At 41.8% G+C, this 17,258-nt stretch overlaps 1 long non-coding RNA gene across 1 annotated transcript in view; it reads right to left on the reverse strand.

Moving 5' to 3' along the window:
- Window positions 1-17,258, reverse strand: part of LOC141769304 (uncharacterized) — a 41,245-nt gene that overhangs the window by 22,548 nt on the left and 1,439 nt on the right. The window contains exon 2 of the long non-coding RNA XR_012594280.1: window positions 2,196-2,291. This is a non-coding gene — a long non-coding RNA (uncharacterized LOC141769304). The remainder of the gene's footprint in view (window positions 1-2,195; window positions 2,292-17,258) is intronic.

A 17,258-nucleotide genomic window follows, 5' to 3' on the forward strand; every position in this document is an offset into this window, starting at 1 on the left:
TAAAAAAATATAAATCATGACCATAGAGATTTTAATATTGAGAAGGAGTCCATGTCCTTATTTTAGGTGGTAATATTTCCTCATATTGTCAGAGTACATCTGTGTCTGCAAAGATGAAAAGCTGCTCTGGTTTCCCGTTTCAGCTTCAAACCCATGACCCCGCTATATTCTGCAGACAGGTAATGGCTGATGGGGGGGTTAGATGTTACTCATGAAAAAGCCTACCTCTCTAACTAAATAATGCAACGTCAGATATAGGGGTCACACTTTTAGCTGGGCTTTTAGCAGAGGGAGCGAGGTCTATACAAGTTGATAGTTTTGTATGTATAGAAAATGTTTGCAAAGATGCTCCACAGATGTTTATGTTAACTGTATCATATATAGCGAAACCCATTGAAACTTAATTCAAAAGTCAGCTTTTTAGCTGTGTTTAGGATATTTAAAGCTGTTGACCCACCTCTATTATGCAGTGACACAATTCTGAAGTCTCAAGTAACAACTTCCTCTTTCACAAAGGGCTAATGCTTTTCACTGTAGCCCTTTAACACCTTTTGGTCAACCTGATTAACACTATCCACAATGATCCTCCTGGCTACACTCTATTTGACCTAAAAAGCAGCATTCCTAAATTCTGTGCTGAAATCATGCTGGAATACAGAAATATACCAATGTTGAAGTTATAAGATATTCCATTTGAAGCAGTGCTACGGTGGCAAAAGCGTTAATTTTATACAAAAAGGTAATTTGTGGAAATGTGCTGCGGAGTCCGCTATAAGGCTCCATCTCTCTGTGGTATAGCCGAGATGGCTACAGACTCGAGCACTGACTTTTCCTACCCAGTGACTTGCCCTACCCTTCTAATTGGCCCTTCTGAGCAGTCCACCAAATGTGTGCGAGAGTATTGGGAGTAATTAGGACGAGTAACACCACCGCACACACTGAGGCCCATGGGCGCTGACATACCACCTCTTCTCTACAGCCACTTATTTTTTTTATCCAGCATCACCAAGAAATAAACTTTTGAACTCTGAGAACTCTCAACACAGAACATGTAGGATCACCAGGGTATTTTTATTTGGTTTCATTCTTTCATACTGTGTGGTATTGTCTTACAAACGAGAGCATGGCATTAGGTACCAAGAAGTGCTACTGTATATTTTCTGCTGACAGTGACAGATGTCGATCATTTCAGCTAGTTGTGCACAGTGTGTACACCTACTGCAATATCCCAACACGCTGCACCACCTCAACCTCTGTAGAGGTCACCTACATGTAGTGGTCAGAGAAATGGGGTCAAAGTTGAAACAAAGACAGCACGGACGGTAATCAGCTGCTGCAGCTACCCTAATATGATACATATTTCCTTGTTATGCTCATTAAAATGTTTGTCTCTCTTCAATAACATCAAATGTCACATGTAATAATGGCTGGAGGTCTAATTGATAGAGCGAAATGTCCTGCACGCATTGCAAACAATGCCAGGACGGAGGGCAATTACCGCTAACGCATGGATTTCAATGGCTAGAGGATGGCGAGATTGTTGAAATCACTTCCTGGTTGTAGCTACTGTTGGTGTGTGTGTGTTGTGTTGTTGCGGTGGTGTACAGTGAACAGTAACCTCTGTTTCCCCTGTGCTTTTTGTCTTTGGTATGGACCACAGGGCAAAGAATGGGTCATGGGATTTGATATTGCCCACATCGCCTGAGCTCCCTGTTATTCTGTTTACTGTGTCCTCTGGACCACTACTAACATCTGTGCCTTCATCCAACACATACATGGGCCAACTTTGCTGCAGGCAAACAGTCTCACACATCAGTAAAAACAAAACCCATGCCAACAAAGAAATTTGGCTGTTTTTTTTACATTTTCAATACTGTATTTTACATTTGTAAAATAAATATCAAAATCACGTCTCCAGTAAATAATTCAGAGATAGGTGACTTGTGAATTTAAAAAAAAAGAAAAATGATTATGTTGCTAGGCGTTTAATCAGTGATTAAAAAAGCCTTGCAACACATTCTTAGTGTGAGTGTGAACTGAAAAACGGCATCTTTGAATTACCAGAGGTCACAGTAAACCCACAAATACGGAACAAAACAGTTTGGCAAATACACAAAAACTACATGATGTCATAGTATTGCATATTTAGCCCATATAGGCTAATACTGCACAAACACATACACACCCAAGCTCACCTCACGTGGGTCCAGTAGAGAGCAAAATCCCAGAGATCTCGTCTTGACCTCTACTTCCTGCTGCCTGCAGTTCACCACAGCTCTCTTTCTCCATCACTGCAGCGAGGAAAGACAAACACACAGGCAGGGAGTGAATACGTTTAGCTACTAAGAGTTAACCTTTACATGTTGAGTAACTCTTCTTGAGCAAATCACAATTAACATGTTTCCACTAAGAAAAAAGGAGGGGAAAGCAAACACACAGGTATATGGTAGTGAAAGGAAACAGAGGTAGCATTTACCATCGCTAAGTTGACTTGCAGGAATTCAAATTGACAATAACTTTGTGCAAATGTCTTCTCAACCTTTACACTTTGCCACAAATAGCAAGTCAAACTTGGTGCCTTTTTATGGCACACGAGCAGCTGGTTTGCCGATCATTTGAAGGTCATTGGAGGTATGTTTTTTCATACTTATTAAATATTAATATGAAACTTTGTTTAAATGTTAACGTAGAGGTTTAAAGGTGTATTATTGACGTATATAGATACTTAATTTTATTAAAACTGAGATAATTTTGGTCAAAGTTGTGAAGTCTTCCAGGCTAATTCTGGAGTATGCTAACCATGGATGTGCTAATGCTGCCATGTTGTTGAACCCAACACCCTCTGCCCTGTCACTAGACATATTTCCATTCATTTGAATGTCATTTTGAGGTATCGCATTAAAAAAGCTGTATGCAAACGGAAAAATTTTATAAAACTTCTTGAATTTGATTTATAGTTTTACGCTCGCTTGAGGTGGTTTTTGACTTTATCGAAAAAGAGTTGTTGCGCTAAATTGAAACGCCTATGCCAAATAAATTCTGAGGTAGCGAACTCACATGACTGATCCGCTAATTTCCGCTGTCGGCGTATTTTCGGATATTCCCATAACGTGCGAATGCTTGTTTTCATCTCTGGACAACATGAAACATGGTCAATACTAGCTGATATGAAAGAACAATTCAATCTTGCACAATTGAAACAAATTTCTGAAGACCTCTCTCCATTTTTATTCGTCGTAGATGGCTGTCCAAGCCGACTTGTTTCATTTCTGGTTCGCAACCTTTAGTTCTTCTTCTCTATTTACTGGTGGATTACAGCCATGCGTAGCCTATTGTGCCACCGTCTGACCAAACAACGCGGTAGCTGAGTTTACTCGCTCCAAACCTGTTGATGCAAACGCACGATATTTGTAATATTTCAAAAGTGTTCTTAAAATTTGCTTGACTATTGAATGGAAACACGGCGGCTACTGGCGTGAGGAGGTCAAAGGTCAAATGTCAAGGCTAAAGGTCAAGTCCATTTGAGGTTCGTAACAGCCTATGGTTAGTTTGAGACCAAATGTTTGACCTCACACAGCAACATGCCGATGATTCTTGAATGCATCCTTAAACAATTGTGGGTTGCAGTTTTTTCTTTTCATTTGCTGTGACTGCTGACATTCTCCTCATGTGAAGAAAGGTTTAAGAGGACCAGGTTAGAAACTGGTCAGATGTCGAAAATACTGTAGTTGAACAAGAAGCACAAAAAAGTGCACTTTTGATATTACAGATTCTAAAACAGTTCATTGTATTTTCATGTGGTGGTTATGACTCATTGGGAGGATATATATAGCTTATTGTACGTAGTTTATTTTTTCTGGATTTCATTGCTTCTGTGTTCCCAAGTGATTGTGAGGCTCTTCTGGCATGTCAATATCACACTGACAGATGCCACCTTTTATTAGAGCTCAGTATCAAAGCACACACACACACACACAAACACACATGACTATACACTTGCACTGTCACAATGTTGCACGGCAATAATCAATAATAGCCTTCAACCACACAAGATTTTTATGATTTAGTTATCGATTTTATTTATGTTTTTGTTTCATAAAATACAAACTCCAAAAAATGCATTAAAATCAAGGATCCTGAAAAAAAACATGAAGGTCATACTCTTTAAATTCAATTAACACTTCAGGAGTAATGGGAAGAACCAATAAAAACCATTGGGATATCTTCATACAGGGCATAATCTCATACTCCCCATTGCAATGTTCTACACTGTTCTGAGTGTGTTTTGCGGTTGTGTGGCAAACCAGTGTGTGTGTGTGTGTGTGTGTGTGTGTGTGCTTCTAGCCCTACGGCAGGGTTTAGGGTAACTATACAGCACTCCCCCCTCCACCTTCACCCCGTTCCCTTTGCGGCTTGTGTGGCTTGTCTCATCCCATCTCCCTCCTGCTCCTCTATCTCCCTCCCCCCCCTCTCTCCCCACCACCACCACCACCACCACTCTGCTTCTAGCCTACATGTGTATGTGTGTGTGTGTGTGTGTGTGTAGGGTGGGTGGGGGGTGGGTGGGCTCCACTGGCGACGACAGTGCCAAGAATCATCCCCTGCTTTCTCTAAAGCAGCAGTGTGGTGATGCAGAGGATGCTAAATCTAATGCAAATTGTATATCACACGCAGGCAATAGAAGATAACATGGAGAGGAGCCTATAGCTCATAGAAGGATTCGACGAGGAAAAATAAAAATTATGTTTAAGTGAGCTGCACTGATTTGAAACACAGTGTAGGGAATTTAAAATTGGAAAAACTACATATATCTTGACTCAAGCGATGCAGAACCGACCGTGCCTTTCTCACACTGTGCGACTCCTCGCCAATTGCACCTACCTATACGACAAAAAGAAGTAGTCATAGAACAAAAGCGTTTCCTTTTACGAGAGGTGTGTCTACTCTCCACCCCGGTGGCTTTCAGTGTTTCATTATCCAAAGTTGAAGTCTGCTTTGCCACCCAGCTCCCACATGCTGCCTGTCTCATTTCCTCCCGGTAACAATCCATTAGCCAACGCCATGCTCAAACACGCAGCCGCTTAATTATTCTCACTTCTTTGGCAGCACGCCGGGGCGTACCACTCATCAGAGGAAACAGGGGAACAGCTGATATTGTATGTATACTTTATGCATATAAAAAGGGACAACGGGCTGACTGCGACAGGGACACACAGCTCACATATACATCATATCCACGCACACACTTCTAGTATATGAACGTGATGACTTCCAGATGAATACACACAGCAATATATGTGAATATACAGAAACACATCAACGACCAATTTTAACCAAAACTAATTGTAACAATAGTCAAATACCTCCGATAGCACATTTCTGGTGAACCGCATGTATGTGTGTGTCTGTGTGTGTGTGTGTGTGTGTGTCGATGCCCGAAAAAATGGGGATGATGTGTGGCATAATTCATCTTGAATAATTTCCTGCACATTCTTCCTCATGCTATGCCTCAGGAGCACTTCAGGATGAAAGGGAATGCTAATGCTGTGTCTGTATCTCACTGAACAATGTGTGTTTGTGCGCCGTACGTGTGTGTGTGTGTGTGTGTGTGTGTGTGTGTGTGTGTGTGCCGTCTCACTAAGCACATTTATGATAATTAACAGATACGGGAGGTCAGCTATGGTGTGTGTATGTGACAGCGATAGTGAGTAAGAGAGAAGGAGACAGAAAATGATAGGGGGAACAGTATAGCGCTGATTTACATAAATTGGCAATATTGTCACCGACTTCCTTTTCTCTGCTCTGAAGCATTTGCATTGTCATTTTTTGGCGTAACAGTTTGAAGAAATACTCTCACAAAAAGAGCAAGTTTTATCAGTAACTGTAGAGAAAAGGTATAAGTGCTGCACCTTTACGGTTGAGGATACATTTGTGATATATACAATATGTTGACTTTTATTTCTATGATGTGTGGCACTTTAAGGTGCCGAGCTCTGGTTGAAGATTACTGCAATCAAATCATTTCATGTAACAGTTTAACACTGCAAACAGTGTGTATATAACACATAAATACATGTAACTTGAAATATTTTCAAATAGAAATGCTGTGTGCCCCATTATAATGAACTCAACAACCTACAAATAGTTTCTTGGAGCTGAAAATGTATAAAAATGCTTAATTGAAATAATTAAAATATTAGCAGACACCAGTTTAGCTCTGATGATGGCGCTAGTATTAGCGCTCGTATCCAATAAGCGGCGTGCAGTAGGAAGCTAAACACAGGCCGATCTCGTAGGTGACAGTAATCGAGGGAATTAAATACATGCAAATGAAACGCTCAGCATGCAGAGCTGCCGATGACAGTAATTGAATAATCGACTTTCAAGAGCTCCGTGTTCCCGTCCACGTGCCACACAGAAAATTTGTATGCGTTAATGTGTATGCGTGCGCGTGTCTATGCCAGCGGACATTTTAGGTCTACCCTCCTCACACTCTCACTACTGCCAAACGCCTTAAGATGGTGGCACCTTGAGGCAGAGAGAGACACTCGTAGAGAAAGCCAACCTCCTCCTCCCTTTCCCCCCTTTTTCCACCTCGGGTCCTCACGACAACACAGGACAGGCCCCCCTTCCTAACCCTTAGCCCCCCTAATAAATATTTAATTCACCCCTCTCTAATAAGGATATTAGGCGAGTACACCCCAGCCCTGGCGTATATGCATGAGTCCTTTCTCATCAAATTTACATAAAAGGGCCAGATGCTAATGCGAGCGTAGCAACTACTGCTCACTATTCTATATGCGCTGGTACTGGCTCCCCAGTCCGAGTGCCCATATAATTTAATTGCCGAACAGCATATATTTTTCAAATGGTTCCCCGTATTCAAATTGCATCGAGGCCTCAATACCATATGCTTTACAAAGAGCGTAAAGACGGGCACATTTTAATTGTAGTGGCGGCACGGCTACAGTATTTATGCTTATTTAATGCTTTTCTGAAGCCCCTCCTCTTCTATGAAAGGCAGACGTGCTTATGCCTAATATGAAAAAGAAAAAAATCTGGATGTTCAGAGAGTGAATGCAGGTACGTTGGGTTTTACAGAGTCAGAGCTTGTTCAAACAGTAATTACCATCTCAACAATAAAAGCCAATTAAGGTGTGGAAACCGCATTACGCTGATAGCGTTAGGTGTTTACTAATGGGAAATTGAGAGTGAATACAGTGAGAGACAATTAACATTATAATTTAGAGAAAAGTACCTTGACACTGACGGATCGTGGACGTACATACGGTGCACTGTATATAAAAAACAACATGAGTATATAGCACATAGCATGGTGAGACCGAGCGCCCCGATGTTTGTAATTAATAGAGGATGAATAATGCAGTGACACGAAATATATTATTTACACCCTTTCATCTTCGAGGAAGATTCAAAGCATATTTCAGATGCAATTATACTAATTTATTTATGGTGCATAGTATTTGCATAATCAAAAGCCAGCCGAGCACAGATATCCTAGAAGACAGGATGATAGCCGGCTTTAGAGCAAAAATAGCATTTATGCACACGGCCTTATTGTGCACTACTGCTGCCACGGTATTGATGTCTAATAATACAGCTACATAGCTGAAAGTATAATGTTAGCATTATTATCATTGGCAATATAGGTGCAATGTGTAAAATGTGGCATTTGCATCATATTCTACCTAATGCCCTATAACTTTTGCAGTTAGATTTTGTATTAAAATAAAAACAATAAACTGTATGTTGACTGCAAGTATCAGCAAATTTGTATCATTTAAGCAAAAATGTCTAGTTATTTTAAATTTTGAGGTATTGCAAACATCATTATCAGCTCACACAGTATTGCTTGCATTACACATTGTGATTTGACAAATTCTTGACAACAGTATTACATGTGTATATACTTCAAAGAAACACTGAGGCAAGATAACCACTATGTTACCTTAATAAGGTCTACAGATGATTATAAATGTATGTGTTTCAAAGAATAAAACTGTATGGTTTGATTTATCTCAAAATCTCCTTTTCTCTTATTTTGTTTCTTGCCTCTATTGAGTCTTTTTGCAGTGATGAGTTCTGTGGTCAGAACTTAAATATTAGAGACATATAGGGAGTGGCTGTGGCACACTAGCTATACTATACTGATGGAGATTTTAGATTAATAGGGCAGGGTCAGTTTTGGGACAACAAAATGTTGGCTTCACTTCAGTTGTAACTGTCAGCTTGATGGACAATAAAAGGGAATAAACACAACCTCTCAATTTTAAATAGGCTGACTATATTTATAAATTAGTCTCAGAGCATCTGTGTCATGAGAGTGGTGTTTGACACATTTTCTAGGACTCATTTAGGGCTGAAGTTTCACTTTGTGGTAAAAGTTTGCATTAGTTGCATATTATTCTGTATGTCACACAACTACCAAAGAGATCATTTTAACACCACGAGAGCTGAATAATCTCATCATGCCGGACCACAACAAACCCACACCATTACAGACGACGCTCTATCACTTTCAATCACATTACGTTTCCGTATGGAACAGATCTTTTACGGTCTAGCATGTCGGCCATGCATATCCACGCAGTTAGCTGATAGGAGGCTGAGGGAGGGCTGTACAGCGTGGCGGAGCACAGCATGCCCGCTGCTCCCCACAAGACGCTCAAGTGGCCATGCATGATGTCATTAAAAAGGGCCCGAGCATGACATTCCTCGCTGGATTATTGGCAAGTTATGGCTGGCTGGTCTGTTATGGAGCGAGGCCGATCAGATCCCTGTTAATGACACCGTTAATGAAGCCGATGACACCTTTTGACACCGTTTGTGTGTAAAAGACTAATGTACAATCTCAGATTTTGTTTTGACTTATATATATAAACCACAGCCTCGGACAATTCACTCAGCAGCTAAATTAACATCATGACTTCAATTTATGGAGAAAACTAGATAAACTAAATCAGTTAACCATTAACCACCATTTGAACACTATAATGTGTCTACATTGAGCCGTGGAGAGAGGGGGGGGGGGGGTGGATGGCATTATGGTTTCTTGCATAGAGCGCTCTACACACACACATGCACACACACACAGAAACCAGGAATCTGTCCTGCATTGGCAGGGGCTGATGCTGCCATGCGCACGGTGATCTCACCTACCGTTGCCGTGGCGACACCAACCAGAGGGAAAAGCCTTATTGTGTGTGCGCATGCGTGTGTGTGCGATTGTGACAGAAGCCTGAGCTGGAGGAAGAGAAGGAGGAGGAGGAGGAGGAGGAAGGAGGAGGAAGGAGGGCCTGCAGGAATTCACATTGTGCCTGGCTTGTTTAAGGTTTATGCCTCATTCACTTACTACACTTTATCAGGGGGAATACTGAACCGGCCCTTTCAATTATCAAGGCCATAAATTCAGCATGGCTGTGTCGTTAAAATAGCAGGCCAGTGCTTTAATGGGGAGAGGCCCAGTATATGGGAAGCGAAAGGGTGTGTGTCAATTAATTTGCATGAGCTATATAGTGAGACGAAGATAAACAGGAAGGAAAAAACATGCAGGGCTTCGTGCATACGTGCTCAAACACCGACACGCATACAGACGCATGCAGGCGAGCACGCATACTGCACACACGCATCCACCACTACTATTATTTGTCTTTAGGCAAACAGCCAAAATAAACTCCCCTTACTACCAGCTGGTATTGTTGAATTCTATTAGTGATGAAGAGCTAACTCAGACTAGGGGTCATCTGCTCATCAATGGGGTGGCGCTGGCCTGGCTTGCTCCACCACAGCCATGAATGCACTGAATTCATTACCCCTGGTGCACAGATGGTGTCTGGCTGCCTGTCTCAAGTTCAAGTTCATGTCCAGGAGACACACACACACACACACACACACACAGAGAAAAGGAGAGAGAGAGAGACATGGCCCAAGCCAGACAGACAGACGTTGTTGACTGAGACACAGCTATTGTTCCCTTTCATCAACATGATGTAGTGGCCTCACTAGCTATCCGGAGACGCCTGGGTCGGTTAATCGCAGAGACACGGGAAAACACATGCAAATGCAGACGTGCATACGTAGATGCACACAGAGCCTCTCGCCCCACCACAAGCCTCATAGCAGCGTGAATATAGAGTCCGTGTTTCTGCTCAGTTAAACCTGGATGAAATCGTTTTGACGATTTGTAGCTGGCTAATATGGCAGATGACGCTTCATGGTAGCTATGAATATGACAACTTTTCCTACTGAAAAAGAAGCCGTATATCTAACCACTTTGTTATTGCAAAACAATGTGGGAGTATAGGCCGCAATGAGTAGCAAAAAACAAAGCCATGCAACACATAGATTAACAAATGGCACCTGTGTGACGACTATATTCACGTCCTTTTGTCTGGCACAGAAATTACCCTGCAGCCGATACATATTATAAACCTGCTACTGCACCTGCCATGCACAGCACAGAGGCACAGAGGAAGCACATAAAAAACCCTGGGCACGCTCACATAAAATATGCTGATTGCCCGTCCAATGAATATGAAAACACCTTCCATGGTCGCCATGGTTTTGGTTACTCAACAAATCACGTGACAACAATGGCTGCGGCACACTGTATGTGCGAGCGTGGAAAGAAGGGCACAGCCGAGCGCCTGGCCCCTCCATTTACTGAAGGAAAAGAGGACCGTCACCACCCATTTCTACACGCAAATCACACGGCTGTATTTATATCTATGGAAATGGAGGGCGTGAAATGAACAGCGGGGGCCTTTCTTTCTCACCAACATGCCTGTACGTCAGGAACACTTCTATTAATAATATAAAAGCATACTTTTGGCCACCTCGCACACCAGAAGACACAATTCAGCCTCATTTATAGAGACACAGGGAAGATGCACCTTTATACTATATCAGGTAAATTTAGATATAGAGTACCCACGTCATCACCACACATAGAGAATACAGTTCATTATTTTTTAAGGACTCAAGGCAGGAGTGCTTGTCAGTGTTCATAAAAAGCACTAATGTGAACCATACTGGTGAGATTTACTCAATCTCCAGAGACAGGCAGTAAAGACCGCTGCCAACCCATAGTGCACCTCTCCTCCATGCAGCTACTGGAGGAGGGAAGATGCATGCAAGTGTGATTTGCAGCTGTTTGAGACATGTGATGCTGCTCTCTCCTGGCAACAGTACATCTCAGCATTGCTTTGCGTTTCCTATTGACTGTGTGGACTAAGGCCCTTTTTTCTTATTTGACGCTCAGAAGGATGCACCTACAGGTTAGTATTGTGGAGGGATGAATCAAGCCAGTTAACTTATGTATACTGACTCTTTAAAAATATACTGCATCTGATAAACATCTACTTAAAGGTCCCATATTATAAAAAAAGTGAGCTTTTCATGTTTTTTTTATTATAAAGCAGGTTTAAGTCCTTTAAAAATACTGTGAAAGTATCGAAACACTCAATCCACAGGGAAATACACACAGCCCCGTAGTCAGAAACTCTGCATTTAAAACAAGCTGTCAGGATTTCTGCCCATTCATGATGTCACGAATATACGATATTTAGACCCTTGACACAATTTTAAACGTAATTGTTCTAAATGTGTCCCAGTTTATTCCTGGTTGCAGTGGATGTGAATGTCATCAGCTGACAGGAAGTACGCATGGACCCAGGCTGTTGCAATTTTGTCAAAATGCACTAAAACGGAGCGTTTCAGACAGAGAGTGAATACAGGCATATTCAGGCTGACAGTATGAGGAAAATAAAGTGTTTTTTTAACATTACAGCATTTAAACATGTTCTAGTAGAAAAACAAAATATAAGTATGAACATGAAAATGAGCATAATATGGGACCTTTAAAATATAAATATACAAGGGGATATTTTGTCTCAATTTCTTGTTTGAGTGAAGAACTCATAAAATGAGAATAAGAAAAAGAATCTCTTGTAGAAAATGTATCTGACATGAGATGGTGGCTTAGTTACAGATCCTAAGTTTTTTTTTTTCTCCTCCTCTGGGTTGACATTTAGTGCCCCCCTCCCAGACTTGGAAACAGTGTTCCCTTTCATAAAGCTAGACGACTATTTCAATCGACTTAACCGAGGACAATAAGACTTGTTTTATTCAGCGCTGCTCAACCCAAATTGTGTTCTCAAATTTTCTTTTCGGGTAAACGACCTGGTATTGTGTGCCGTCTTTGACAGGGGTCGGGAACAAGAGACACTAGTTTTGTTCTGACGGTGTGAGAAAGTCGTGCGAGAGACCTTTTCAGCAAAAAAGGCGGTGTTGGATTCAGCCAGTGTGTCTCTCTGTTTAACACGGCGCTGCTGAATAATCCTCTGTGTCACAGATTTCTGAACAGACGCCTGAAAATATGACTTAATCAGATATTTTCAAACATGGGAATTAAAAAACATACACACCTTGAACGAAGGGAATTCTCGAGTTGTCAAAACATGTTATTAAAACGATCAGGGCCTGTTTTAATCACGTGGTCTGCTCCGGAAACAGAACATCACCTGACAGGTAAAATCAGGTGCGTAAAAGCCTCTCCAAACTGTGTCTATGGGGTTTTGGAAAGAAACTATCACTTATTTATGACGAAATAAGTGCAACTCAGCTATAACTGCAAAATTCTTATTATTATAAAACTTACTAATTAAAGCATTAATTAAATAATATATTGTTTTAATATCTGAGAAGGCCCTATTAAAATGTATGTAATTATAAGTGTGCATTCTGATCCACCGATATTATATATTTTGTCTATAAATAATACATGCCCATAACAAATTTCCCTTCCAGCAAACTTGATCTCAAATCCCTTCATGGTCAAGTTCAAACGCAAACAATGCGCATAAATGTCCCCTATTGAAATGCAACATTATAGCTACTATAATAATTCTCAGGAGGAGTATATATATATATATATATACAACAACAGCCTGGATCCCATGCATGCAGGATTATAATGTTGCAGCATGCAGCAGCAAAACCATCCCCCTTTTCAAATTCATAAACCCCTGCATAGTTTTAAGATAATGACCCCAAAGTCCTCATTATCAGCACAATTGGCGAGACATTCACGACCGTTACTACTCAAGTTTATTATAGGAGCGCCGCGTCGTCGGCTTGGGGCTGCATGGGAAAACGTCGCCTCTTTTCTTTTTGGGATGCAGATGAGTCTGGTGCACTTGACGTCTTTTCATGACCCCTGTCGCCCCCCTCATCCCCCCCATCCCCCCGGCCCCTCCAGCAGGCCCTCACGGCGCTGTGTCTGTCATATATTGGGCCCGGGCATGGCATTGCCACTTGCCCCACCGAGCGTGGGAATGGGATCGTCCAGTCGTTCACATCTCCTGCACTGCGGTTAACGGAATCAATTAAGACCCCCCCATACACACACACACACACACACACACACACACACATTTCCCCAATCCCCTCACTCCCTCCCTCCTTCCCTCCTCTCCTCCCTCTTCTGCCACCTCCCTCCTTCTCCTAACCCCAGTCCCCCAAGTCTCCTCTCTCTCTCTCTCTCCATTTTTTGTCAGTTCAGTATACGTCCTAATTATGACTGTTTGGGATGCCAGCGCCGTTTCCTGGCCGGACTCGATCATGCTGAAATAAGAAGCACATGCACGTGGGTTTCTACAGAAGCCCCTAAATGTCCCTCTTTCAGTCAGTTCACCATGAAATGCTCAAGACGAGCCTATATAGTTTGGAATTTCATTCAATTTAAAAATATTCACATGCAATATCAGGCCTGAAGGGAAGTTTAGAGAGAGAGAGAGTGTGTGTGTGCGTTTGTGTTTGTGTGTGTGTGTGTGTGTGTGTGTGTGTGAGAGAGAGAGAGAGAGAGAGAGAGAGAGAGAGAGAGAGAGAGAGAAAGAAAGAAAGAAAGTGTGTGCGCACATGTATAAATGTAGATTTAAGTGAGTACAACAAATTTCATTCAAATTAAATAACATTTAAAATGTTAAAGGATCAAATATAGGCTATCAATATTAACATGCAATATCAGGCCTGAAGGGAAGTTTAGAGAGTGTGTGTGTGTGTGTGTGTGTGTGTGTGTGTGTGTGTGTGTGTGTGTGTGTGTGTGTGTGTGTGAGAGAGAGAGAGAGAGAGAGAGAGAGAGAGAGAGAGAGAGAGAAAAAGAGAGAAAGTGTGTGTGCACATGTTTAAATGTGGATAAGTGAGTACAACAATAATGTGCATTATGCTCTCTGAAAAAAGTTATTAATCAAATTAAAGAAAAGTGTAAAAACAAAGCTGTCCCTTACTGGTGAAATTGTTATCAAACTTATATGTACATTCAAAATAATATCAAAATAAAAAAGTCAGTTATATGAATAACATGTACAATCTGTTGGTCCATTCTGGTAAAATGGAGTATATTATGTCTTCCACAAGTCCTCGACGAGTCTGGAAGTAGTTTTTACTTTCGGTTATCTAGCTTTATGACGAGCAGAACACTCATACAGCTAGATAACCAAAGATAACAACCCACTTCCCACAATCTTCAGCAATAATCCACATGTACATTTTCCTTCTTCTTTGGTCTCCAAAGTTTCCATCCCCGAGCTCAAAAGCAAAAGTCATCAGTGTTCTTTTTTCAAGTCACATTTGTGCATTATATTCCTTATATATTCCCAATTGAGGGCCACACTATTGCACAGCCCGAGCTGTTACACACCCGGCGTTAAAAAAAAAAAAAAAAAAAAGGCAGCAATTCTTCAAAAAAAAAAAAAGATATATAATCCCAATGTTAATGTCATATTCACTTGACATTACCCAATATTACTGAGTTGAAGTATAGGCCTTGAAAATCGCGGTGTAAGGTGCAGTCATCCTTGCACAGGGGGGCCCTAATTTGCAATGCAAATAAGCTCCAATCCCACAAAAGGGCTCTTTCGCCTCTATTAAGTCGTTGTGTGGCAGCAGCAATAGATATCCTGTGAGGAGAAGAAACACGGCAGAAGAAGAAGAGAGAAGGGGGGAAATCCGGTTTCCTGTGGAAAAGTGTGCAATATAACGGCACAGGGAATTACGACGCAAAATGTTTCGGATTATAAAGCTTGTTTTGTTTTTGTTTTTTTGTTTTTTTTAAAGCCAAAGAGTGTCAAGTTGTCCGTTCACATCCAAAGCGTGTGCGTAAAAGGAGAGATAAAGAAGCCGATGACTCTGAGCCAAAGGGGTCCGTTCTGCAGGCTGCATGGTCGGTCGGTCTGAGAAGAGTGGTGGTGGGGTGGGGGGGATAAGGGCCATCCCCAAACGATAGGGGGGTGGTGGTGGTGAGGTATGGGGGTGGCCAAAATATGGACCAACCCCGGTGAGGTCAAAGGCCTCTCGGACCACGACAGTATAACTGCGGTGATGTCATGAAAAAAAAAATCGCAAATGCAACCCCTTGCTATCCATGCATGTGCACAGTCTCCATCTCATCTCCATCCATTACTGTACTGTGAGCGCGCTGGAAGAAGTCCGCCTTGCATCGAGCAGCAGGGATGAGAATGGATGGATGGCTGGGAAACCATATGGGGTTTTTTTACACAGAAATGGAAGATGCGATCAGATTTTTGCATCTATTAAAAATATAAAAATGAACTATGAAGAGAGGGAGAGAGAGAGAGAGAGAGAGAGAGCGAGAGAGAGAGAAAGAGAGAGAGAGAGAGAGATGGAGAGAGATGGAGAGAGAGCATCCTGGAGCTGCCTGAGCACCGAGCAGCCTCACACTCACACAGGGATGAGAATGGATGGATGGCAGGGAAACCATATGTTTGTTTTTTTTTACACAGAAATGGAAGATGCGATCAGATCTATTAAACAATAAAAATGAACTATGACGAGAGAGAGATGCAGAGAGAGAGAGAGAGAGCATCCTGGAGCTGCCTGAGCGTCTTCTTCTGCCTCCTCCAATGCAGGCTGCGTTTTCTATTCGCAATAACACGCTGCTATACTCGCTCCATCATTTGCTCTGCTTCTTCTTCCTCCCTATATAAAAGGCACCACTGTATTTGAGTTAAATTGCTTCTAACGGTCTCGATTTCGCGTCGAAGTCCTTACTGTGTTTTGTGATTTTTGTCATCGTCGCATCCGAAGGGTATAGACTACAATGGTTGTTCAGGCAGGTATATCATATGCTGCCTGATGTCGCCTCACTGCACGAAATAAAAAGCCCGAGCGCTGCTGCTTCACCGCCGTGTTATACGCGTGAGAACCAAGCTCACTTTCCTTTTCCCCCACTCCCTCCACACAGAAATGTAAGTAGTTAACCGATAGCTTTTGCACAAATGGGTTAATATATAGGATTCTTTTGGAAGTGGGTCAACAATAACAAGCAGTGGAACATGTGATGGATCATGCGCAGGAGCATGCAGGACTGCAGGAGTCAGTTTTATGGTAACCTTGTGCACAACTTTGATTCAGTTTTTTGGACCATAAAACACTCCTCCCAATTCAGGGGAAAAAAAGTTAGCATCTGTCAGTCAATTCATGTGTGTGTGTGTGTGTGTGTGAGTAAGAGCCCGTGTGTGTGTGTGTGTGTGTGACAGGATTTGGAAGTGAACTATCAGGTGGTGAGAAATTAACACCCTATTATTTGTCAATGGCATCATCATCTTTTTTTTTCTTCTTCAGGTGTCCCATTCACTTGCTACAGTTTTAGCTCTCGAGTTTACTCTCGTTTGTCGTCGGTAGGAGGAGCAAAGCAGAGGTGTTTTAATGAGCAAACATGAGTCACGAGGCCTGTGCATTTCAATAAGGGGGTACTTTACTATAAACAGCACTTTATAGTTGCCTCACATATTCAGCCACAGAGCTATTGCATTCTTATTTCATATCTTTCAGTCATCCTTTTCTATAAATAACATTCCACCTGCAACATATGACACAATCATTTGTCCACTTAATCTTCTTGTGTGCCCAATTTCTATCCACATCCACAATCATCCCTGTCCACCCTGATGTGGAGCTGATGAATAGTAAAACTGGAAGGCCAACTTGATATCATTAAGATCAACATCATAAAGCACACCTCATTAGGGTAAAGGAGGCTTCAGAATAGGCCTCCCACACAGAGGCCATGATTTAATCACAGCACACACATTTTTTTTAAAACTTACAACCTGCTGATCCTCTTGAAATTATAATAATAAGCTGTATTTCCGTGCAGGGGTAATGATACAGTGCTGATATGCCAAAATAAAATACCAGAAGGTCGCGATTCTATTCGT

Source organism: Sebastes fasciatus, chromosome 6 (genome assembly GCF_043250625.1).
Source record: "Sebastes fasciatus isolate fSebFas1 chromosome 6, fSebFas1.pri, whole genome shotgun sequence".
Classification (NCBI taxonomy): Eukaryota; Metazoa; Chordata; class Actinopteri; order Perciformes; family Sebastidae; genus Sebastes; species Sebastes fasciatus.